At 45.9% G+C, this 23361-nt stretch overlaps 7 non-coding genes across 7 annotated transcripts; all 7 read left to right on the top strand.

Annotated features, from left to right (window-relative positions):
- The first annotated feature begins 1879 nt into the window (after positions 1-1879).
- Positions 1880-1962, top strand: TRNAL-CAG (transfer RNA leucine (anticodon CAG)). The gene has a single exon. It is a non-coding gene; the product is annotated as a tRNA-Leu (tRNA).
- A 1131-nt stretch (positions 1963-3093) lies between these two features.
- TRNAL-CAG (transfer RNA leucine (anticodon CAG)) lies at positions 3094-3176 on the top strand. Its single transcript has one exon. It is a non-coding gene; the product is annotated as a tRNA-Leu (tRNA).
- Positions 3177-10302: 7126 nt separating this feature from the next.
- TRNAL-CAG (transfer RNA leucine (anticodon CAG)) lies at positions 10303-10385 on the top strand. Its single transcript has one exon. It is a non-coding gene; the product is annotated as a tRNA-Leu (tRNA).
- Positions 10386-15165: 4780 nt separating this feature from the next.
- TRNAL-CAG (transfer RNA leucine (anticodon CAG)) lies at positions 15166-15248 on the top strand. Its single transcript has one exon. It is a non-coding gene; the product is annotated as a tRNA-Leu (tRNA).
- Positions 15249-16379: 1131 nt separating this feature from the next.
- On the top strand, positions 16380-16462 carry TRNAM-CAU (transfer RNA methionine (anticodon CAU)). The gene has a single exon. It is a non-coding gene; the product is annotated as a tRNA-Met (tRNA).
- Positions 16463-17592: 1130 nt separating this feature from the next.
- Positions 17593-17675, top strand: TRNAL-CAG (transfer RNA leucine (anticodon CAG)). The gene has a single exon. It is a non-coding gene; the product is annotated as a tRNA-Leu (tRNA).
- A 4697-nt stretch (positions 17676-22372) lies between these two features.
- TRNAL-CAG (transfer RNA leucine (anticodon CAG)) lies at positions 22373-22455 on the top strand. The gene has a single exon. It is a non-coding gene; the product is annotated as a tRNA-Leu (tRNA).
- The last annotated feature ends 906 nt before the right edge of the window (positions 22456-23361 follow it).

Raw genomic sequence — 23361 nt, forward strand, 5'->3', positions numbered from 1 at the left:
CCGGTTCCACGTCACCGCGCCTACCATCCAACTCCAAAACTCGGGGGAGACTAACACTCCCTACCTCCCTTAGTGTTCATCATAGGCGTGCCCATGACGAACACAACATTTCTCCTTAACCAATACAAAACAAACATAGCTTCTCAAAAAAAAGATACTATACTAAACCAGTATACAAAAATAGTACATAACAAGAAATGCCACATTCAGTCAATCCACCCCGAATCCTTGCAGCCGCGTTGAGCATGGCGGTCGAGGACTCAAACTGTACCGTTCAAGTCCTTGTCTCAGAGGCACTGAGTTGATTGGTATGGAGCCAGGCACCTCCTGATCTGAATCTTGAACTGGCTCCAAATTCTGCATGTCCACTCCCCCTGTAGTAGATGATTGAGAATTAGTAGCAGTCACCACCGGCCATGTGCACTGGCTCAAAATTCAGCATGTCCACACCCCATGTAGTAGATGATTGAGAATTAGTAGCAGTCACCACCGAATCCACTGTCAGGATGATCCATCCTCTCTCCTTCATCAGCTTCAGATCCCACTGTTTCCCTGAGCAGGAAGGTCTGGAATTGAAAATACAGAGGACATTAAACAACATTCACTCAGTACATGGCACTCTTTTTGGTTTATAAGCTGGAAATTGAGCCATCAGTGCAGTGTCACGAGTGTCAGGATGGCCGAGTGGTCTAAGGCGCTGCGTTCAGATCGTAGTCTTTTTTGGAGGCGTGGGCTCGAATCCCACTTATGACAAGTGTCTTTTGCGAGGTGGATACATTTTTTGTCTTTTTTTTATCAAGCACCCGTATCAAAAACAATGTCAGCAGTTTCTGTAAATTATCGATAAGATCTATTGTCCGTTGCTTGCACTAATTTCCTGAAGTTGGCTAAATCGCAGTAAATCGGTAAAGCGGGAAATCACAGCATCTTCAACAAATCGTGATAGAGGGGCAGAGATAAAGGATTTGACCCTACATATCAAGAGCGCAGCTGTCAATAGTTCAGCAGGTTCACAGTGCAGAAGGTTCAGTGGCACCAGGGTCCCCTGCGTCCCAATCACAGCTGGTTTTTAACTTCTGTATTCAGGGCATGGGAGGGGTGTGTTGCATCGTGCACACATGGTGCCTGTTTCGCAGATAAGTTTTAATAAATACACAGAGAATAATATAGAGTCATTGGCCACGAGGAACACCTTCCCTGGCCTTTTATTCTCTCCGGTTCCACGTCACCGCGCCTACCATCCAACTCCAAAACTCGGGGGAGACTAACACTCCCTACCTCCCTTGGTGTGCATCATAGGCGTGCCCATGACGAACACAACATTTCGCCTTAACCAATACAAAACAAACATAGCTGCTCAAAAAAAAGATACTATACTAATCCAGTATACAAGAATAGTACACAACAAGAAATGCCACATTCAGTCAATCCACCCCGAATCCTTGCAGTTGAGCACGGCGGTCGAGGACTCAAACTGTACCGTTCAAGTCCTTGTCTCAGAGGCACTGAGTTGATTGGTATGGAGCCAGGCACCTCCTGATCTGAATCTTGAACTGGCTCCAAATTCTGCATGTCCACACCCCTTGTAGTAGATGATTGAGAATTAGTAGCAGTCACCACCGGCCATGTGCACTGGCTCAAACTTCTGCATGTCCACACCCCAAGTAGTCGATGATTGAGAATTAGTAGCAGTCACCACCGGATTCACTGTCATGATGATCCATCCTCTCTCCTTCATCAGCTTCAGATCCCACTGTTTCCCTGAGCAGGAAGGTCTGGAATTGAAAATACAGAGGACATTAAACAACATTCACTCAGTACATGGCACTCATTTTGGTTTATAAGCTGGAAATTGAGCCATCAGTACAGTGTCAAGAGTGTCAGAATGGCCGAGTGGTCTAAGGCGCTGCGTTCAGGTCGCAGTCTCCTTTGGAGGCGTGGGTTCGAATCCCACTTCTGACAAGTGTCTTTTGCGAGGTGGATACATTTTTTGACTTTTTTTTTCCAAGCACCCGTATCAAAAACAATGTCAACAGTTTCTGTAAATTATCGATAAGATCTATTGTCCGTTGCTTGCACTAATTTCCTGAAGTTGGCTAAATCGCAGTAAATCGGTAAAGCAGGAAATCACAGCATCTTCAACAAATCGTGATAGAGGGGCAGAGATAAAGGTTTCGACCCTACATATCAAGAGCGCAGCTGTCAATAGTTCAGCAGGTTCACAGTGCAGAAGGTTCAGTGGCACCAGGGTCCCCTGCGTCCCAATCACAGCTGGTTTTTAACTTCTGTATTCAGGGCATGGGAGGGGTGTGTTGCATCGCGCACACACGGTGCCTGTTTCGCAGATAAGTTTTAATAAATACACAGTGAATAATATAGAGTCATTGGCCACGAGGAACACCTTCCCTGACCTTTTATTCTCTCCGGTTCCACGTCACCGCGCCTACCATCCAACTCCAAAACTCGGGGGAGACTAACACTCCCTACCTCCCTTGGTGTACATCATAGGCGTGCCCATGAAGAACACAACATTTCTCCTTAACCAATACAAAACAAACATAGCTGCTCAAAAAAAAGATACTATACTAATCCAGTATACAAGAATAGTACACAACAAGAAATGCCACATTCAGTCAATCCACCCCGAATCCTTGCAGCCGCGTTGAGCATGGCGGTCGAGGACTCAAACTGTACCGTTCAAGTCCTTGTCTCAGAGGCACTGAGTTGATTGGTATGGAGCCAGGCACCTCCTGATCTGAATCTTGAACTGGCTCCAAATTCTGCATGTCCACACCCCTTGTAGTAGATGATTGAGAATTAGTAGCAGTCACCACCGGCCATGTGCACTGGCTCAAACTTCTGCATGTCCACACCCCAAGTAGTCGATGATTGAGAATTAGTAGCAGTCACCACCGGATTCACTGTCAGGATGATCCATCCTCTCTCCTTCATCAGCTTCCGATCCCACTGTTTCCCTGAGCAGGAAGGTCTGGAATTGAAAATACAGAGGACATTAAACAACATTCACTCAGTACATGGCACTCATTTTGGTTTATAAGCTGGAAATTGAGCCATCAGGGCAGTGTCAAGAGTGTCAGGATGGCCGAGTGGTCTAAGGCGCTGCGTTCAGGTCGCAGTCTCCTTTGGAGGCGTGGGTTCGAATCCCACTTCTGACAAGTGTCTTTTGCGAGGTGGATACATTTTTGGACTTTTTTTTTCCAAGCACCTGTATCAAAAACAATGTCAACAGTTTCTGTAAATTATCGATAAGATCTATTGTCCGTTGCTTGCACTAATTTCCTGAAGTTGGCTAAATCGCAGTAAATCGGTAAAGCGGGAAATCACAGCATCTTCAACAAATCGTGATAGAGGGGCTGAGATAAAGGTTTCGACCCTACATATCAAGAGCGCAGCTGTCAATAGTTCAGCAGGTTCACAGTGCAGAAGGTTCAGTGGCACCAGGGTCCCCTGCGTCCCAATCACAGCTGGTTTTTAACTTCTGTATTCAGGGCATGGGAGGGGTGTGTTGCATCGTGCACACACGGTGCCTGTTTCGCAGATAAGTTTTAATAAATACACAGAGAATAATATAGAGTCATTGGCCACGAGGAACACCTTCCCTGACCTTTTATTCTCTCCGGTTCCACGTCACCGCGCCTACCATCCAACTCCAAAACTCAGGGGAGACTAACACTCCCTACCGCCCTTGGTGTGCATAATAGGCGTGCCCATGACGAACACAACATTTCTCCTTAACCAATACAAAACAAACATAGCTGCTCAAAAAAAAGATACTATACTAATCCAGTATACAAGAATAGTACACAACAAGAAATGCCACATTCAGTTAATCCACCCCGAATCCTTGCAGCCGCGTTGAGCATGGCGGTCGAGGACTCAAACTGTACCGTTCAAGTCCTTGTCTCAGAGGCACTGAGTTGATTGGTATGGAGACAGGCACCTCCTGATCTGAATCTTGAACTGGCTCCAAATTCTGCATGTCCACACCCCTTGTAGTAGATGATTGAGAATTAGTAGCAGTCACCACCGGCCATGTGCACTGGCTCAAACTTCTGCATGTCCACACCCCATGTAGTCGATGATTAAGAATTAGTAGCAGTCACCACCGGATTCACTGTCAGGATGATCCATCCTCTCTCCTTCATCAGCTTCAGATCCCACTGTTTCCCTGAGCAGGAAGGTCTGGAATTGAAAATACAGAGTACATTAAATAACATTCACTCAGTACATGGCACTCATTTTGGTTTATATGCTGGAAATTGAGCCATCAGTCTGGTGTCAAGAGTGTCAGGATGGCCGGGTGGTCTAAGGTGCTGCATTCAGGTCACAGTCTCCCTTGGAGACGTGGGTTCAAACCCCTCTTCTGACAAGTGTCTTTTGCGAGGTGGATATATTTTTGGACTTTTGTTTTCCAAGCACCCTTATCAAAAACAATGTCAACAGTTTCTGTAAATTATCGATAAGATCTATTGTCCGTTGCTTGCACTAATTGCCTGAAGTTGGCTAAATCGCAGTAAATCGGTAAAGCAGGAAATCACAGCATCTTCAACAAATCGTGATAGAGGGGCCGAGATAAAGGTTTCGACCCTACATATCAAAAGCACAGCTGTCAATAGTTCAGCAGGTTCACAGTGCAGAAGGTTCAGTGGCACCAGGGTCCCCTGCGTCCCAATCACAGCTGGTTTTTAACTTCTGTATTCAGGGCATGGGAGGGGTGTGTTGCATCGTGCACACACAGTGCCTGTTTCGCAAATAAGTTTTAATAAATACACAGAGAATAATATAGAGTCATTGGCCACGAGGAACACCTTCCCTGACCTTTTATTCTCTCCGGTTCCACGTCACCGCGCCTACCATCCAACTCCAAAACTCGGGGGAGACTAACACTCCCTACCTCCCTTGGTGTGCATCATAGGCGTGCCCATGACGAACACAACATTTCTCCTTAACCAATACAAAACAAACATAGCTGCTCAAAAAAAAGATACTATACTAATCCAGTATACAAGAATAGTACACAACAAGAAATGCCACATTCAGTCAATCCACCCCGAATCCTTGCAGCCGCGTTGAGCATGGCGGTCGAGGACTCAAACTGTACCGTTCAAGTCCTTGTCTCAGAGGCACTGAGTTGATTGGTATGGAGCCAGGCACCTCCTGATCTGAATCTTGAACTGGCTCCAAATTCTGCATGTCCACACCCCTTGTAGTAGATGATTGAGAATTAGTAGCAGTCACCACCGGCCATGTGCACTGGCTCAAACTTCTGCATGTCCACACCCCATGTAATCGATGATTGGGAATTAGTAGCAGTCACCACCGGATTCACTGTCAGGATGATCCATCCTCTCTCCTTCATCAGCTTCAGATCCCACTGTTTCCCTGAGCAGGAAGGTCTGGAATTGAAAATACAGAGGACATTAAACAACATTCACTCAGTACATGGCACTCATTTTGGTTTATACGCTCGAAATTGAGCCATGAGGGAGGTGTGAAGAGTGTCAGGATGGCCGAGTGGTCTAAGGCGCTGCGTTCAGGTTGCAGCCTCCCTTGGAGGTGTGGGTTCAAATCCCACTTCTGACAAGTGTATTTTGCGAGGTGGATACATTTTTGGACTTTTTTTTCCCAAGCACCGTATCAAAAACAATGTCAACAGTTTCTGTAAATTATCAATAAGATCTATTTTCCGTTGCTTGCACTAATTGCCTGAAGTTGGCTAAATCGCAGTAAATCGGTAAAGCAGGAAATCACAGCATCTTCAACAAATCGTGATAGAGGGGCCGAGATAAAGGTTTCGACCCTACATATCAAAAGCGCAGCTGTCAATAGTTCAGCAGGTTTACAGTGCAGAAGGTTCAGTGGCACCAGGGTCCCCTGCGTCCCAATCACAGCTGTTTTTTAACTTCTGTATTCAGGGGATGGGAGGGGTGGGGGTGTTGCGTCGTGCACACACAGTGCCTGTTTTGCAGAGAAGTTTTAATAAATACACAAAGAATAATATGGAGTCTTTAGCCACGAGGAACACCTTCCCCTACCTTTTATTCTCTCCGATTCCACATCACCGCACCTACCATCGAACTCCAAAACTCGGGGGAGACTAACACTCCCTACCTCCCTTGGTGTGCATCATGGGCGTGCCCATGACGAACACAACATTTCTCCTTAACCAATACAAAACAAACATAGCTGCTCAAAAAAAACATACTATACTAATCCAGTATACAAGAATAGTACACAACAATAAATACCACATTCAGTCAATCCACCCCGAATCCTTGCAGCCGCGTTGAGCATGGCGGTCGAGGACTCAAACTGTACCGTTCAAGTCCTTGTCTCAGAGGCACTGAGTTGATTGGTATGGAGCCAGGCACCTCCTGATCTGAATCTTGAACTGGCTCCAAATTCTGCATGTCCACACCCCCTGTAGTAGATGATTGAGAATTAGTAGCAGTCACCACAGGGTCCACTGTCAGGATGATCCATCATCTCTCCTTCATCAGCTTCAGATCCCACTGTTTCCCTGAGCAGGAAGGTCTGGAATTGAAAATACAGAGGACATTAAATAACATTCACTCAGTACATGGCACTCATTTTGGTTTATAAGCTGGAAATTGAGCCATCAGTCTGGTGTCAAGAGTGTCAGGATGGCCGGGTCGTCTAAGGTGCTGCATTCAGGTCACAGTCTCCCTTGGAGACGCGGGTTCAAACCCCTCTTCTGACAAGTGTCTTTTGCGAGGTGGATACATTTTTTGACTTTTTTTTTCCAAGCACCCTTATCAAAAACAATGTCAACAGTTTCTGTAAATTATCGATAAGATCTATTGTCCGTTGCTTGCACTAATTGCCTGAAGTTGGCTAAATCGCAGTAAATCGGTAAAGCAGGAAATCACAGCATCTTCAACAAATCGTGATAGAGGGGCCGAGATAAAGGATTCGACCCTACATATCAAAAGCACAGCTGTCAATAGTTCAGCAGGTTAACAGTGCAGAAGGCTCAGTGGCACCAGGGTCCCCTGCATCCCAATCACAGCTGGTTTTTAACTTCTGTATTCAGGGCATGGGAGGGGTGTGTTGCATCGTGCACACACAGTGCCTGTTTCACAGATAAGTTTTAATAAATACACAGAGAATAATATAGAGTCATTGGCCACGAGGAACACCTTCCCTGACCTTTTATTCTCTCCGGTTCCACGTCACCGCGCCTACCATCCAACTCCAAAACTCGGGGGAGACTAACACTCCCTACCTCCCTTGGTATGCATCATAGGCGTGCCCATGACGAACACAACATTTCTCCTTAACCAATACAAAACAAACATAGCTGTGCAAAAAAAAGATACTATACTAAACCAGTATACAAGAATAGTACACAACAAGAAATGCCACATTCAGTCAATCCACCCCGAATCCTTGCAGCCGCGTTGAGGATGGCGGTCGAGGACTCAAACTGTACCGTTCAAGTCCTTGTCTCAGAGGCACTGAGTTGATTGGTATGGAGCCAGGCACCTCCTGATCTGAATCTTGAACTGGCTGCAAATTCTGCATGTCCACACCCCCGGTAGTAGATGATTGAGAATTAGTAGCAGTCACCACCCACCATGTGCACTGGCTCAAAATTCAGCATGTCCACACCCCATGTAGTAGATGATTGAGAATTAGTAGCAGTCACCACCGGATCCACTGTCAGGATGATCCATCCTCTCTCCTTCATCAGCTTCAGATCCCACTGTTTCCCTGAGCAGGAAGGTCTGGAATTGAAAATACAGAGGACATTAAACAACATTCACTCAGTACATGGCACTCATTTTGGTTTATAAGCTGGAATTTGAGCCATCAGTGCAGTGTCAAGAGTGACAGGATGGCAGAGTGGTCTAAGGCGCTGCGTTCAGGTCGCAGTCTCCTTTGGAGGCGTGGGTTCGAATCCAGCTTCTGACAAGTGTATTTTGCGAGGTGTTTACATTTTTGGACTTTTTTTTCCCAAGCACCGTATCAAAAACAATGTCAACAGTTTCTGTAAATTATCGATAAGATCTATTTTCCGTTGCTTGCACTAATTGCCTGAAGTTGGCTAAATCGCAGTAAATCGGTAAAGCAGGAAATCACAGCATCTTCAACAAATCGTGATAGAGGGGCCGAGATAAAGGTTTCGACCCTACATATCAAAAGCGCAGCTGTCAATAGTTCAGCAGGTTCACAGTGCAGAAGGTTCAGTGGCACCAGGGTCCCCTGCGTCCCAATCACAGCTGGTTTTTAACTTCTGTATTCAGGGGATGGGAGGGGTGGGGGTGTTGCGTCGTGCACACACAGTGCCTGTTTTGCAGAGAAGTTTTAATAAATACACAAAGAATAATATGGAGTCTTTAGCCACGAGGAACACCTTCCCCTACCTTTTATTCTCTCCGATTCCATATCACCGCACCTACCATCCAACTCCAAAACTCGGGGGAGACTAACACTCACTACCTCCCTTGGTGTGCATCATGGGCGTGCCCATGACAAACACAACATTTCTCCTTAACCAATACAAAACAAACATAGCTGCTCAAAAAAAAGATACTATACTAATCCAGTATACAAGAATAGTACACAACAATAAATACCACATTCAGTCAATCCACCCCGAATCCTTGCAGCCGCGTTGAGCATGGCGGTCGAGGACTCAAACTGTACCGTTCAAGTCCTTGTCTCAGAGGCACTAAGTTGATTGGTATGGAGCCAGGCACCTCCTGATCTGAATCTTGAACTGGCTCCAAATTCTGCATGTCCACACCCCCTGTAGTAGAGGATTGAGAATTAGTAGCAGTCACCACCGCCATATGCACTGGCTCAAAATTCTGCAAGTCCACACCCCATGTAGTAGATGATTGAGAATTAGTAGCAGTCACCACAGGGTCCACTGTCAGGATGATCCATCCTCTCTCCTTCATCAGCTTCAGATCCCACTGTTTCCCTGAGCAGGAAGGTCTGGAATTGAAAATACAGAGGACATTAAATAACATTCACTCAGTACATGGCACTCATTTTGGTTTATAAGCTGGAAATTGAGCCATCAGTCTGGTGTCAAGAGTGTCAGGATGGCCGGGTGGTCTAAGGTGCTGCATTCAGGTCACAGTCTCCCTTGGAGACGTGGGTTCAAACCCCTCTTCTGACAAGTGTCTTTTGCGAGGTGGATACATTTTTGGACTTTTTTTTTTCCCAAGCACCCTTATCAAAAACAATGTCAACAGTTTCTGTAAATTATCGATAAGATCTATTGTCCGTTGCTTGCACTAATTGCCTGAAGTTGGCTAAATCGCAGTAAATCGGTAAAGCGGGAAATCACAGCATCTTCAACAAATCGTGATAGAGGGGCAGAGATAAAGGTTTCGACCCTACATATCAAAAGCACAGCTGTCAATAGTTCAGCAGGTTCACAGTGCAAAAGGTTTAGTGGCACCAGGGTCCCCTGCATCCCAATCACAGCTGGTTTTTAACTTCTGTATTCAGGGCATGGGAGGGGTGTGTTGCATCGTGCACACACGATGCCTGTTTCGCAGATATGTTTTAATAAATACACAGAGAATAATATAGAGTCATTGGCCACGAGGAACACCTTCCCTGACCTTTTATTCTCTCCGGTTCCACGTCACCGCGCTCCCATCCAACTCCAAAACTCGGGGGAGACTAACACTCCCTACCTCCCTTGGTGTGCATCATAGGCGTGCCCATGACGAACACAACATTTCTCCTTAACCAATACAAAACAAACATAGCTGCTCAAAAAAAAGATACTATACTAATCCAGTATACAAGAATAGTACACAACAAGAAACCACATTCAGTCAATCCACCCCGAATCCTTGCAGCCGCGTTGAGCATGGCGGTCGAGGACTCAAACTGTACCGTTCAAGTCCTTGTCTCAGAGGCACTGAGTTGATTGGTATGGAGCCAGGCACCTCCTGATCTGAATCTTGAACTGGCTCCAAATTCTGCATGTCCACACCCCTTGTAGTAGATGATTGAGAATTAGTAGCAGTCACCACCGGCCATGTGCACTGGCTCAAACTTCTGCATGTCCACACCCCATGTAGTCGATGATTGAGAATTAGTAGCAGTCACCACCGGATTCACTGTCAGGATGATCCATCCTCTCTCCTTCATCAGCTTCAGATCCCACTGTTTCCCTGAGCAGGAAGGTCTGGAATTGAAAATACAGAGGACATTAAACAACATTCACTCAGTACATGGCACTCATTTTGGTTTATACGCTCGAAATTGAGCCATGAGGGAGGTGTGAAGAGTGTCAGGATGGCCGAGTGGTCTAAGGCGCTGCGTTCAGGTTGCAGCCTCCTTTGGAGGTGTGGGTTCAAATCCCACTTCTGACAAGTGTATTTTGCGAGGTGGATTCATTTTTGGATTTTTTTTCCCAAGCACCGTATCAAAAACAATGTCAACAGTTTCTGTAAATTATCAATAAGATCTATTTTCCGTTGCTTGCACTAATTGCCTGAAGTTGGCTAAATCGCAGTAAATCGGTAAAGCAGGAAATCACAGCATCTTCAACAAATCGTGATAGAGGGGCCGAGATAAAGGTTTCGACCCTACATATCAAAAGCGCAGCTGTCAATAGTTCAGCAGGTTCACAGTGCAGAAGGTTCAGTGGCACCAGGGTCCCCTGCGTCCCAATCACAGCTGGTTTTTAACTTCTGTATTCAGGGGATGGAGGGGTGGGGGTGTTGCGTCGTGCACACACAGTGCCTGTTTTGCAGAGAAGTTTTAATAAATACACAAAGAATAATATGGAGTCTTTAGCCACGAGGAACACCTTCCCCTACCTTTTATTCTCTCCGATTCCACATCACCGCACCTGCCATCCAACTCCAAAACTCGGGGGAGACTAACACTCCCTACCTCCCTTGGTGTGCATCATGGGCGTGCCCATGACGAACACAACATTTCTCCTTAACCAATACAAAACAAACATAGCTGCTCAAAAAAAACATACTATACTAATCCAGTATACAAGAATAGTACACAACAATAAATATCACATTCAGTCAATCCACCCCGAATCCTTGCAGCCGCGTTGAGCATGGCGGTCGAGGACTCAAACTGTACCGTTCAAGTCCTTGTCTCAGAGGCACTGAGTTGATTGGTATGGAGCCAGGCACCTCCTGATCTGAATCTTGAACTGGCTCCAAATTCTGCATGTCCACACCCCTTGTAGTAGATGATTGAGAATTAGTAGCAGTCACCACCGGCCATGTGCACTGGCTCAAACTTCTGCATGTCCACACCCCATGTAGTCGATGATTGAGAATTAGTAGCAGTCACCACCGGATTCACTGTCAGGATGATCCATCCTCTCTCCTTCATCAGCTTCAGATCCCACTGTTTCCCTGAGCAGGAAGGTCTGGAATTGAAAATACAGAGGACATTAAACAACATTCACTCAGTACATGGCACTCATTTTGGTTTATACGCTCGAAATTGAGCCATGAGGGAGGTGTGAAGAGTGTCAGGATGGCCGAGTGGTCTAAGGTGCTGCGTTCAGGTTGCAGCCTCCCTTGGAGGTGTGGGTTCAAATCCCACTTCTGACAAGTGTATTTTGCGAGGTGGATACATTTTTTGACTTTTTTTTCCCAAGCACCGTATCAAAAACAATGTCAACAGTTTCTGTAAATTATCGATAAGATCTATTTTCCGTTGCTTGCACTAATTGCCTGAAGTTGGCTAAATCGCAGTAAATCGGTAAAGCAGGAAATCACAGCATCTTCAACAAATCGTGATAGAGGGGCCGAGATAAAGGTTTCGACCCTACATATCAAAAGCGCAGCTGTCAATAGTTCAGCAGGTTCACAGTGCAGAAGGTTCAGTGGCACCAGGGTCCCCTGCGTCCCAATCACAGCTGGTTTTTAACTTCTGTATTCAGGGGATGGGAGGGGTGGGGGTGTTGCGTCGTGCACACACAGTTCCTGTTTTGCAGAGAAGTTTTAATAAATACACAAAGAATAATATGGAGTCTTTAGCCACAAGGAACACCTTCCCCTACCTTTTATTCTCTCCGATTCCACATCACCGCACCTACCATCCAACTCCAAAACTCGGGGGAGACTAACACTCCCTACCTCCCTTGGTGTGCATCATGGGCGTGCCCATGACGAACACAACATTTCTCCTTAACCAATACAAAACAAACATAGCTGCTCAAAAAAAAGATACTATACTAATCCAGTATACAAGAATAGTACACAACAATAAATACCACATTCAGTCAATCCACCCCGAATCCTTGCAGCCGCGTTGAGCATGGCGGTGGAGGACTCAAACTGTACCGTTCAAGTCCTTGTCTCAGAGGCACTGAGTTGATTGGTATGGAGACAGGCACCTCCTGATCTGAATCTTGAACTGGCTCCAAATTCTGCATGTCCACACCCCCTGTAGTAGATGATTGAGAATTAGTAGCAGTCACCACCGGCCATATGCACTGGCTCAAAATTCTGCAAGTCCACACCCCATGTAGTAGATGATTGAGAATTAGTAGCAGTCACCTCAGGGTCCACTGTCAGGATGATCCATCCTCTCTCCTTCATCAGCTTCAGATCCCACTGTTTCCCTGAGCAGGAAGGTCTGGAATTGAAAATACAGAGGACATTAAATAACATTCACTCAGTACATGGCACTCATTTTGGTTTAGAAGCTGGAAATTGAGCCATCAGTGTGGTGTCAAGAGTGTCAGGATGGCCGGGTGGTCTAAGGTGCTGCATTCAGGTCATAGTCTCCTTTGGAGGCGTGGGTTCGAATCCAGCTTCTGACAAGTGTATTTTGCGAGGTGGATTCATTTTTGGACTTTTTTTTCCCAAGCACCGTATCAAAAACAATGTCAACAGTTTCTGTAAATTATCGATAAGATCTATTTTCCGTTGCTTGCACTAATTGCCTGAAGTTGGCTAAATCGCAGTAAATCGGTAAAGCAGGAAATCACAGCATCTTCAACAAATCGTGATAGAGGGGCCGAGATAAAGGTTTCGACCCTACATATCAAAAGCGCAGCTGTCAATAGTTCAGCAGGTTCACAGTGCAGAAGGTTCAGTGGCACCAGGGTCCCCTGCGTCCCAATCACAGCTGGTTTTTAACTTCTGTATTCAGGGGATGGGAGGGGTGGGGGTGTTGCGTCGTGCACACACAGTGCCTGTTTTGCAGAGAAGTTTTAATAAATACACAAAGAATAATATGGAGTCTTTAGCCACGAGGAACACCTTCCCCTACCTTTTATTCTCTCCGATTCCACATCACCGCACCTACCATCCAACTCCAAAACTCGGGGGAGACTAACACTCCCTACCTCCCTTGGTGTGCATCATGGGCGTGCCCATGACGAACACAACATTTCTCCTTAACCAATACAAAACAAACATAGCTGCTCAAAAAAAAGATACTATACTAATCCAGTATACAAGAATAGTACACAACAATAAATACCACATTCAGTCAATCCACCCCGAATCCTTGCAGCCGCGTTGAGCATGGCGGTCGAGGACTCAAACTGTACCGTTCAAGTCCTTGTCTCAGAGGCACTGAGTTGATTGGTATGGAGACAGGCACCTCCTGATCTGAATCTTGAACTGGCTCCAAATTCTGCATGTCCACACCCCCTGTAGTAGATGATTGAGAATTAGTAGCAGTCACCACCGGCCATATGCACTGGCTCAAAATTCTGCAAGTCCACACCCCATGTAGTAGATGATTGAGAATTAGTAGCAGTCACCTCAGGGTCCACTGTCAGGATGATCCATCCTCTCTCCTTCATCAGCTTCAGATCCCACTGTTTCCCTGAGCAGGAAGGTCTGGAATTGAAAATACAGAGGACATTAAATAACATTCACTCAGTACATGGCACTCATTTTGGTTTATAAGCTGGAAATTGAGCCATCAGTCTGGTGTCAAGAGTGTCAGGATGGCCGGGTGGTCTAAGGTGCTGCATTCAGGTCACAGTCTCCCTTGGAGACGTGGGTTCAAACCCATCTTCTGACAAGTGTCTTTTGCGAGGTGGATACATTTTTGGACTTTTTTTTTTCAAGCACCCTTATCAAAAACAATGTCAACAGTTTCTGTAAATTATCGATAAGATCTATTGTCCGTTGCTTGCACTAATTGCCTGAAGTTGGCTAAATCGCGGTAAAGCGGTAAAGCGGGAAATCACAGCATCTTCAACAAATTGTGATAGAGGGGCAGAGATAAAGGTTTCGACCCTACATATCAAAAGCACAGCTGTCAATAGTTCAGCAGGTTCACAGTGCAGAAGGTTTAGTGGCACCAGGGTCCCCTGCATCCCAATCACAGCTGGTTTTTAACTTCTGTATTCAGGGCATGGGAGGGGTGTGTTGCATCGTGCACACACGATGCCTGTTTCGCAGATAAGTTTTAATAAATACACAGAGAATAATATAGAGTCATTGGCCACGAGGAACACCTTCCCTGACCTTTTATTCTCTCCGGTTCCACGTCACCGCGCCTACCATCCAACTCCAAAACTCGGGGGAGACTAACACTCCCTACCTCCCTTGGTGTGCATCATAGGCGTGCCCATGACGAACACAACATTTCTCCTTAACCAATACAAAACAAACATAGCTGCTCAAAAAAAAGATACTATACTAATCCAGTATACAAGAATAGTACACAACAAGAAATGCCACATTCAGTCAATCCACCCCGAATCCTTGCAGCCGCGTTGAGCATGGCGGTCGAGGACTCAAACTGTACCGTTCAAGTCCTTGTCTCAGAGGCACTGAGTTGATTGGTATGGAGCCAGGCACCTCCTGATCTGAATCTTGAACTGGCTCCAAATTCTGCATGTCCACACCCCTTGTAGTAGATGATTGAGAATTAGTAGCAGTCACCACCGGCCATGTGCAGTGGCTCAAAATTCAGCATGTCCACACCCCATGTAGTAGATGATTGAGAATTAGTAGCAGTCACCACCAGATCCACTGTCAGGATGATCCATCCTCTCTCCTTCATCAGCTTCAGATCCCACTGTTTCCCTGAGCAGGAAGGTCTGGAATTGAAAATACAGAGGACATTAAACAACATTCACTCAGTACATGGCACTCATTTTGGTTTATAAGCTGGAAATTGAGCCATCAGTGCAGTGTCACGAGTGTCAGGATGGCCGAGTGGTCTAAGGCACTGCGTTCAGGTCACAGTCTCCTTTGGAGGCGTGGGTTCGAATCCCACTTCTGACAAGTGTCTTTTGCGAGGTGGATACATTTTTTGTCTTTTTTTTTCCAAGCACCCGTATTAAAAACAATGTCAGCAGTTTCTGTAAATTATCGATAAGATCTATTGTCCGTTGCTTGCACTAATTTCCTGAAGTTGGCTAAATCGCAGTAAATCGGTAAAGCGGGAAATCACAGCATCTTCAACAAATCGTGATAGAGGGGCAGAGATAAAGGTTTTGACCCTACATATCAAGAGCGCAGATGTCAATAGTTCAGCAGGTTCACAGTGCAGAAGGTTCAGTGGCACCAGGGTCCCCTGCGTCCCAATCACAGCTGGTTTTTAACTTCTGTATTCAGGGCATGGGAGGGGTGTGTTGCATCGTGCACACATGGTGCCTGTTTCGCAGATAAGTTTTAATAAATACACAGAGAATAATATAGAGTCATTGGCCACGAGGAACACCTTCCCTGGCCTTTTATGCTCTCCGGTTCCACGTCACCGCGCCTACCATCCAACTCCAAAACTCGGGGGAGACTAACACTCCCTACCTCCCTTGGTGTGCATCATAGGCGTGCCCATGACAAACACAACATTTCTCCTTAACCAATACAAAACAAACATAGCTGCTCAAAAAAAAGATACTATACTAATCCAGTATACAAGAATAGTACACAACAAGAAATGCCACATTCAGTCAATCCACCCCGAATCCTTGCAGCCGCGTTGAGCATGGCGGTCGAGGACTCAAACTGTACCGTTCAAGTCCTTGTCTCAGAGGCACTGAGTTGATTGGTATGGAGCCAGGTACCTCCTGATCTGAATCTTGAACTGGCTCCAAATTCTGCATGTCCACACCCCTTGTAGTAGATGATTGAGAATTAGTAGCAGTCACCACCGGCCATGTGCACTGGCTCAAACTTCAGCATGTCCACACCCCAAGTAGTCGATGATTGAGAATTAGTAGCAGTCACCACCGGATTCACTGTCAGGATGATCCATCCTCTCTCCTTCATCAGCTTCAGATCCCACTGTTTCCCTGAGCAGGAAGGTCTGGAATTGAAAATACAGAGGACATTAAACAACATTCACTCAGTACATGGCACTCATTTTGGTTTATAAGCTGGAAATTGAGCCATCAGTGCAGTGTAAAGAGTGTCAGGATGGCCGAGTGGTCTAAGGCGCTGCGTTCATGTCGCAGTCTCCTTTGGAGGCGTGGGTTCGAGTCCCACTTCTGACAAGTGTCTTTTGCGAGGTGGATACATTTTTTGACTTTTTTTTTCCAAGCACCCGTATCAAAAACAATGTCAGCAGTTTCTGTAAATTATCGATAAGATCTATTGTCCGTTGCTTGCACTAATTTCCTGAAGTTGGCTAAATCGCAGTAAATCGGTAAAGCGGGAAATCACAGCATCTTCAACAAATCGTGATAGAGGGGCAGAGATAAAGGTTTTGACCCTACATATCAAGAGCGCAGATGTCAATAGTTCAGCAGGTTCACAGTGCAGAAGGTTCAGTGGCACCAGGGTCCCCTGCGTCCCAATCACAGCTGGTTTTTAACTTCTGTATTCAGGGCATGGGAGGGGTGTGTTGCATCGTGCACACATGGTGCCTGTTTCGCAGATAAGTTTTAATAAATACACAGAGAATAATATAGAGTCATTGGCCACGAGGAACACCTTCCCTGGCCTTTTATTCTCTCCGGTTCCACGTCACCGCGCCTACCATCCAACTCCAAAACTCGGGGGAGACTAACACTCCCTACCTCCCTTGGTGTGCATCATAGGCGTGCCCATGACGAACACAACATTTCTCCTTAACCAATACAAAACAAACATAGCTGCTCAAAAAAAAGATACTATACTAATCCAGTATACAAGAATAGTACACAACAAGAAATGCCACATTCAGTCAATCCACCCCGAATCCTTGCAGCCGCGTTGAGCATGCGGTCGAGGACTCAAACTGTACCGTTCAAGTCCTTGTCTCAGAGGCACTGAGTTGATTGGTATGGAGCCAGGCACCTCCTGATCTGAATCTTGAACTGGCTCCAAATTCTGCATGTCCACACCCCTTGTAGTAGATGATTGAGAATTAGTAGCAGTCACCACCGGCCATGTGCACTGGCTCAAACTTCTGCATGTCCACACCCCAAGTAGTCGATGATTGAGAATTAGTAGCAGTCACCACCGGATTCACTGTCAGCATGATCCATTCTCTCTCCTTCATCAGCTTCAGATCCCACTGTTTCCCTGAGCAGGAAGGTCTGGAATTGAAAATACAGAGGACATTAAACAACATTCACTCAGTACATGGCACTCATTTTGGTTTATAAGCTGGAAATTGAGCCATCAGTTCAGTGTGAAGAGTGTCAGGATGGCCGAGTGGTCTAAGGCGCTGCGTTCAGGTCGCAGTCTCTTTTGGAGGCGTGGGTTTGAATCCCACTTCTGACGAGTGTCTTTTGCGAGGTGGATACATTTTTGGACTTTTTTTTTCCAAGCACCTGTATCAAAAACAATGTCAACAGTTTCTGTACATTATCGATAAGATCTATTGTCCGTTGCTTGCACTAATTTACTGAAGTTGGCTAAATCGCAGTAAATCGGTAAAGCGGGAAATCACAGCATCTTCAACAAATCGTGGTAGAGGGGCAGAGATAAAGGTTTCGACCCTACATATCAAGAGCGCAGCTGTCAATAGTTCAGCAGGTTCACAGTGCAGAAGGTTCAGTGGCACCAGGGTCCCCTGCGTCCCAATCACAGCTGGTTTTTAACTTCTGTATTCAGGGCATGGGAGGGGTGTGTTGCATCGTGCACACACGGTGCCTGTTTCGCAGATAAGTTTTAATAAATACACAGAGAATAATATAGAGTCATTGGCCACGAGGAACACCTTCCCTGACCTTTTATTCTCTCCGATTCCACATCACCGCACCTACCATCCAACTCCAAAACTCGGGGGAGACTAACACTCCCTACCTCCCTTGGTGTGCATCATGGGCGTGCCCATGACGAACACAACATTTCTCCTTAACCAATACAAAACAAACATAGCTGCTCAAAAAAAACATACTATACTAATCCAGTATACAAGAATAGTACACAACAATAAATACCACATTCAGTCAATCCACCCCGAATCCTTGCAGCCGCGTTGAGCATGGCGGTCGAGGACTCAAACTGTACCGTTCAAGTCCTTGTCTCAGAGGCACTGAGTTGATTGGTATGGAGCCAGGCACCTCCTGATCTGAATCTTGAACTGGCTCCAAATTCTGCATGTCCACACCCCCTGTAGTAGATGATTGAGAATTAGTAGCAGTCACCACAGGGTCCACTGTCAGGATGATCCATCATCTCTCCTTCATCAGCTTCAGATCCCACTGTTTCCCTGAGCAGGAAGGTCTGGAATTGAAAATACAGAGGACATTAAATAACATTCACTCAGTACATGGCACTCATTTTGGTTTATAAGCTGGAAATTGAGCCATCAGTCTGGTGTCAAGAGTGTCAGGATGGCCGGGTCGTCTAAGGTGCTGCATTCAGGTCACAGTCTCCCTTGGAGACGCGGGTTCAAACCCCTCTTCTGACAAGTGTCTTTTGCGAGGTGGATACATTTTTTGACTTTTTTTTTCCAAGCACCCTTATCAAAAACAATGTCAACAGTTTCTGTAAATTATCGATAAGATCTATTGTCCGTTGCTTGCACTAATTGCCTGAAGTTGGCTAAATCGCAGTAAATCGGTAAAGCAGGAAATCACAGCATCTTCAACAAATCGTGATAGAGGGGCCGAGATAAAGGATTCGACCCTACATATCAAAAGCACAGCTGTCAATAGTTCAGCAGGTTAACAGTGCAGAAGGCTCAGTGGCACCAGGGTCCCCTGCATCCCAATCACAGCTGGTTTTTAACTTCTGTATTCAGGGCATGGGAGGGGTGTGTTGCATCGTGCACACACAGTGCCTGTTTCACAGATAAGTTTTAATAAATACACAGAGAATAATATAGAGTCATTGGCCACGAGGAACACCTTCCCTGACCTTTTATTCTCTCCGGTTCCACGTCACCGCGCCTACCATCCAACTCCAAAACTCGGGGGAGACTAACACTCCCTACCTCCCTTGGTATGCATCATAGGCGTGCCCATGACGAACACAACATTTCTCCTTAACCAATACAAAACAAACATAGCTGTGCAAAAAAAAGATACTATACTAAACCAGTATACAAGAATAGTACACAACAAGAAATGCCACATTCAGTCAATCCACCCCGAATCCTTGCAGCCGCGTTGAGCATGGCGGTCGAGGACTCAAACTGTACCGTTCAAGTCCTTGTCTCAGAGGCACTGAGTTGATTGGTATGGAGCCAGGCACCTCCTGATCTGAATCTTGAACTGGCTGCAAATTCTGCATGTCCACACCCCCGGTAGTAGATGATTGAGAATTAGTAGCAGTCACCACCCACCATGTGCACTGGCTCAAAATTCAGCATGTCCACACCCCATGTAGTAGATGATTGAGAATTAGTAGCAGTCACCACCGGATCCACTGTCAGGATGATCCATCCTCTCTCCTTCATCAGCTTCAGATCCCACTGTTTCCCTGAGCAGGAAGGTCTGGAATTGAAAATACAGAGGACATTAAACAACATTCACTCAGTACATGGCACTCATTTTGGTTTATAAGCTGGAATTTGAGCCATCAGTGCAGTGTCAAGAGTGACAGGATGGCAGAGTGGTCTAAGGCGCTGCGTTCAGGTCGCAGTCTCCTTTGGAGGCGTGGGTTCGAATCCAGCTTCTGACAAGTGTATTTTGCGAGGTGTTTACATTTTTTGACTTTTTTTTCCCAAGCACCGTATCAAAAACAATGTCAACAGTTTCTGTAAATTATCGATAAGATCTATTTTCCGTTGCTTGCACTAATTGCCTGAAGTTGGCTAAATCGCAGTAAATCGGTAAAGCAGGAAATCACAGCATCTTCAACAAATCGTGATAGAGGGGCCGAGATAAAGGTTTCGGCCCTACATATCAAAAGCGCAGCTGTCAATAGTTCAGCAGGTTCACAGTGCAGAAGGTTCAGTGGCACCAGGGTCCCCTGCGTCCCAATCACAGCTGGTTTTTAACTTCTGTATTCAGGGGATGGGAGGGGTGGGGGTGTTGCGTCGTGCACACACAGTGCCTGTTTTGCAGAGAAGTTTTAATAAATACACAAAGAATAATATGGAGTCTTTAGCCACGAGGAACACCTTCCCCTACCTTTTATTCTCTCCGATTCCATATCACCGCACCTACCATCCAACTCCAAAACTCGGGGGAGACTAACACTCACTACCTCCCTTGGTGTGCATCATGGGCGTGCCCATGACAAACACAACATTTCTCCTTAACCAATACAAAACAAACATAGCTGCTCAAAAAAAAGATACTATACTAATCCAGTATACAAGAATAGTACACAACAATAAATACCACATTCAGTCAATCCACCCCGAATCCTTGCAGCCGCGTTGAGCATGGCGGTCGAGGACTCAAACTGTACCGTTCAAGTCCTTGTCTCAGAGGCACTGAGTTGATTGGTATGGAGCCAGGCACCTCCTGATCTGAATCTTGAACTGGCTCCAAATTCTGCATGTCCACACCCCCTGTAGTAGAGGATTGAGAATTAGTAGCAGTCACCACCGCCATATGCACTGGCTCAAAATTCTGCAAGTCCACACCCCATGTAGTAGATGATTGAGAATTAGTAGCAGTCACCACAGGGTCCACTGTCAGGATGATCCATCCTCTCTCCTTCATCAGCTTCAGATCCCACTGTTTCCCTGAGCAGGAAGGTCTGGAATTGAAAATACAGAGGACATTAAATAACATTCACTCAGTACATGGCACTCATTTTGGTTTATAAGCTGGAAATTGAGCCATCAGTCTGGTGTCAAGAGTGTCAGGATGGCCGGGTGGTCTAAGGTGCTGCATTCAGGTCACAGTCTCCCTTGGAGACGTGGGTTCAAACCCCTCTTCTGACAAGTGTCTTTTGCGAGGTGGATACATTTTTGGACTTTTTTTTTTCCCAAGCACCCTTATCAAAAACAATGTCAACAGTTTCTGTAAATTATCGATAAGATCTATTGTCCGTTGCTTGCACTAATTGCCTGAAGTTGGCTAAATCGCAGTAAATCGGTAAAGCGGGAAATCACAGCATCTTCAACAAATCGTGATAGAGGGGCAGAGATAAAGGTTTCGACCCTACATATCAAAAGCACAGCTGTCAATAGTTCAGCAGGTTCACAGTGCAAAAGGTTTAGTGGCACCAGGGTCCCCTGCATCCCAATCACAGCTGGTTTTTAACTTCTGTATTCAGGGCATGGGAGGGGTGTGTTGCATCGTGCACACACGATGCCTGTTTCGCAGATATGTTTTAATAAATACACAGAGAATAATATAGAGTCATTGGCCACGAGGAACACCTTCCCTGACCTTTTATTCTCTCCGGTTCCACGTCACCGCGCTCCCATCCAACTCCAAAACTCGGGGGAGACTAACACTCCCTACCTCCCTTGGTGTGCATCATAGGCGTGCCCATGACGAACACAACATTTCTCCTTAACCAATACAAAACAAACATAGCTGCTCAAAAAAAAGATACTATACTAATCCAGTATACAAGAATAGTACACAACAAGAAATGCCACATTCAGTCAATCCACCCCGAATCCTTGCAGCCGCGTTGAGCATGGCGGTCGAGGACTCAAACTGTACCGTTCAAGTCCTTGTCTCAGAGGCACTGAGTTGATTGGTATGGAGCCAGGCACCTCCTGATCTGAATCTTGAACTGGCTCCAAATTCTGCATGTCCACACCCCTTGTAGTAGATGATTGAGAATTAGTAGCAGTCACCACCGGCCATGTGCACTGGCTCAAACTTCTGCATGTCCACACCCCATGTAGTCGATGATTGAGAATTAGTAGCAGTCACCACCGGATTCACTGTCAGGATGATCCATCCTCTCTCCTTCATCAGCTTCAGATCCCACTGTTTCCCTGAGCAGGAAGGTCTGGAATTGAAAATACAGAGGACATTAAACAACATTCACTCAGTACATGGCACTCATTTTGGTTTATACGCTCGAAATTGAGCCATGAGGGAGGTGTGAAGAGTGTCAGGATGGCCGAGTGGTCTAAGGCGCTGCGTTCAGGTTGCAGCCTCCTTTGGAGGTGTGGGTTCAAATCCCACTTCTGACAAGTGTATTTTGCGAGGTGGATTCATTTTTGGATTTTTTTTCCCAAGCACCGTATCAAAAACAATGTCAACAGTTTCTGTAAATTATCAATAAGATCTATTTTCCGTTGCTTGCACTAATTGCCTGAAGTTGGCTAAATCGCAGTAAATCGGTAAAGCAGGAAATCACAGCATCTTCAACAAATCGTGATAGAGGGGACGAGATAAAGGTTTCGACCCTACATATCAAAAGCGCAGCTGTCAATAGTTCAGCAGGTTCACAGTGCAGAAGGTTCAGTGGCACCAGGGTCCCCTGCGTCCCAATCACAGCTGGTTTTTAACTTCTGTATTCAGGGGATGGAGGGGTGGGGGTGTTGCGTCGTGCACACACAGTGCCTGTTTTGCAGAGAAGTTTTAATAAATACACAAAGAATAATATGGAGTCTTTAGCCACGAGGAACACCTTCCCCTACCTTTTATTCTCTCCGATTCCACATCACCGCACCTACCATCCAACTCCAAAACTCGGGGGAGACTAACACTCCCTACCTCCCTTGGTGTGCATCATGGGCGTGCCCATGACGAACACAACATTTCTCCTTAACCAATACGAAACAAACATAGCTGCTCAAAAAAAACAAACTATACTAATCCAGTATACAAGAATAGTACACAACAATAAATATCACATTCAGTCAATCCACCCCGAATCCTTGCAGCCGCGTTGAGCATGGCGGTCGAGGACTCAAACTGTACCGTTCAAGTCCTTGTCTCAGAGGCACTGAGTTGATTGGTATGGAGCCAGGCACCTCCTGATCTGAATCTTGAACTGGCTCCAAATTCTGCATGTCCACACCCCCTGTAGTAGATGATTGAGAATTAGTAGCAGTCACCACCGGCCATATGCACTGGCTCAAAATTCTGCAAGT

Source organism: Pleurodeles waltl, unplaced genomic scaffold (assembly GCF_031143425.1).
Source record: "Pleurodeles waltl isolate 20211129_DDA unplaced genomic scaffold, aPleWal1.hap1.20221129 scaffold_39, whole genome shotgun sequence".
In the NCBI taxonomy this organism is placed as follows: Eukaryota; Metazoa; Chordata; class Amphibia; order Caudata; family Salamandridae; genus Pleurodeles; species Pleurodeles waltl.